Source organism: Pleurodeles waltl, chromosome 7, assembly GCF_031143425.1.
Source record: "Pleurodeles waltl isolate 20211129_DDA chromosome 7, aPleWal1.hap1.20221129, whole genome shotgun sequence".
In the NCBI taxonomy this organism is placed as follows: Eukaryota; Metazoa; Chordata; class Amphibia; order Caudata; family Salamandridae; genus Pleurodeles; species Pleurodeles waltl.
This window is the reverse complement of record NC_090446.1, coordinates 90,042,324-90,044,705: the sequence shown is the minus strand read 5'-3', so window position 1 is coordinate 90,044,705 and position 2,382 is coordinate 90,042,324.

The following is a 2,382-nucleotide window of genomic DNA, read 5'->3' as shown; positions in this document are numbered from 1 at the left end:
CCCACATTGCCACCCTGTCCAACCATGAACTGCCTATGCTCCATCCTTCCACAGGCAAAAGAACAATGCACCTGTGAGACTGAGAACTGGACTCTGCCATGGATATTCCTCCCCCCCCACCCATCACCCTTAGAATCACATGTACCGGTATCTAGCACTGTAAATAAATCACTTTTTGCACACAAACCTGTTTTGAGTCATGCTGTATTATTAACAAAGGGATAACATATTACTGTTCAATTTCTGTTCTGTCAATTAGTCATGACAACATACCAATGTCAATACGCTGTATTTCATGGGCGAACCAAGCAGAAGTCAGGTACTGAGTCAGACAGCACTGAGAAGGGAAGGGAAAGGCATAAATTAATAAAAAACATCTGTGGGGAACTACAGAAAGTATAGATGCAGGAGGCTAGAAGCAATTGTGAAATGGCGTGGGTGATTCTTACCTGGGTGTTACTGGAAATACTGTTGTATCACTCTGTCCCTATTGTCTGTGTCGTCCTCAGAGTCTTCCTACTCTTCACTCTCCACAGGCTCCACGGCTTCTACAACACCACCATCTGCACCATCCTCCTGCAGGAAAGGCACCTGGCGTCGCAAAGCCAGGTTGTGAAGCATACAGCACACCACGATGATATGGCACACCTTCTTTGGTGAGTACATTAGGGATCCACCGGTCATATGCAGGCACCTAAACCTGGCCTTCAGGAGGCCAAAGGTTCGCTCAATCACCCTCCTTGTACGCCCATGGGCCTCATTGTAGCGTTCCTCTGCCCTTGTCCGGGGATTCCTTACTGGGGTCAGTAGCCACGGCAGGTTGGGGTAACCAGAGTCACCTATTAGCCACACACGTTGTCTCTGTAGCTGCTCCATCACATAGGGGATGCTGCTATTTCGCATCACATACGCGTCATGCACTGACCCTGGGAACTTGGCATTTACATGGGAGATGTACTGGTCAGCCAAACAGACCACCTGGACATTCATCGAATGATAATTCTTTCTGTTTCGGTACACCTGCTCATCGTCTTTTGGGGGTACCAAAGCCACATGGGTCCCATCAATGGCACCAATGATGTTGGGGATATGTCCAAGGGCATAGAAATCACCCTTCACTGTGGGCAAGTCACCCTCCTCGGGGAAAATGATGTAGCTCCGCATGAGTTTCATCAGGGCAGACAACACTCTGCTCAAAATCTTTGAAAACATAGGCTGAGACATTCCAGATGGCATGGCCACTGTGGTCTGGAATGACCCACTGGCCAAAAAAAGGAGGACTGACAAAACCTGCACCAGAGGGGGAATCCCTGTGGGTTGGCGGATGGGGGACATCAGGGCTGGCTCCAGCTGGGCACACAGTTCATAGATAGTGGCACGGTCAAGTCGGTATCGAAGGATTATATGGCGTTCTTCCATTGTCGACAGGTCCACCAGCGGTCGGTACACGCGAGGATTCCTCCTTCTCATCCCAAGTCCCAGCGGACGGTGCCTAGGAAGGACAACATGGAGCACAGAGTCAGCCAAACCACAGGTACGTACAGACATCTTGCACAGTTAAAGAATGGCAATGGGTTGAAAGGCGTGTCTGTGTGGCAATGCAAGGCCTAGGCCTGTGTGTCGCAGTCAAAATTAAGCCATGTGGGCCCTTGAAATGGCGGCTGCCTGACCTGTGAAGTGGGACAATGGGATGTGAGGTCACTGCGCTGGCGGGGCACACCGTGGCGGTAGGCGGTCGAAGACCGCGGCGCAAAGCCGCATTGGTTAACATTGAAGCCTATGGGTTTCAGGAGCCAATAACGAAGTGCGCCGGCGGTCGCGGTACGCACCGCCGCGGTACGCACCGCCGCGGACGTGACCGCCATTTTCTATCTGCTTAATCACTCGAGACCTGATCATCCACAGGAGAGGACCTATACTGCAAGTGCTGCTGTGACCTCGGTCTGGAAGATACAATGGCTGCTGTGACTGGGGAAAGGGCCCCTGCCTTCACGTCTGAAGAATTGGACAAGCTCGTGGATGGGGTCCTCCCCCAGTATGCGCTACTCTACGGTCCTCCAGACCAACAAGTGAGTACCCCGGGTGTTAATGGAATGGGCTATGCCTGTGTGGATTGGGGTGGATGTAAGTTGGTGGGGTGGGGTGGGGGGCGAATGAGGAGTGCAACGCCCGACAGATGAGAGCATGTGCCATATGGCAAAGTGGGTGGGGGGGGGGCAATTACATCTAACATACAGGCCATTGATGATTTCCTCCTTTCCACCCTGTACATGTCTAATAGGTCAGCGCCCATCAGAAGATCGATATTTGGCGTGCCATCGCCAAGGAAGTCCGGACCTTGGGTGTCCACAACAGACGGGGCACCCACTGCCGCAAGAGGTG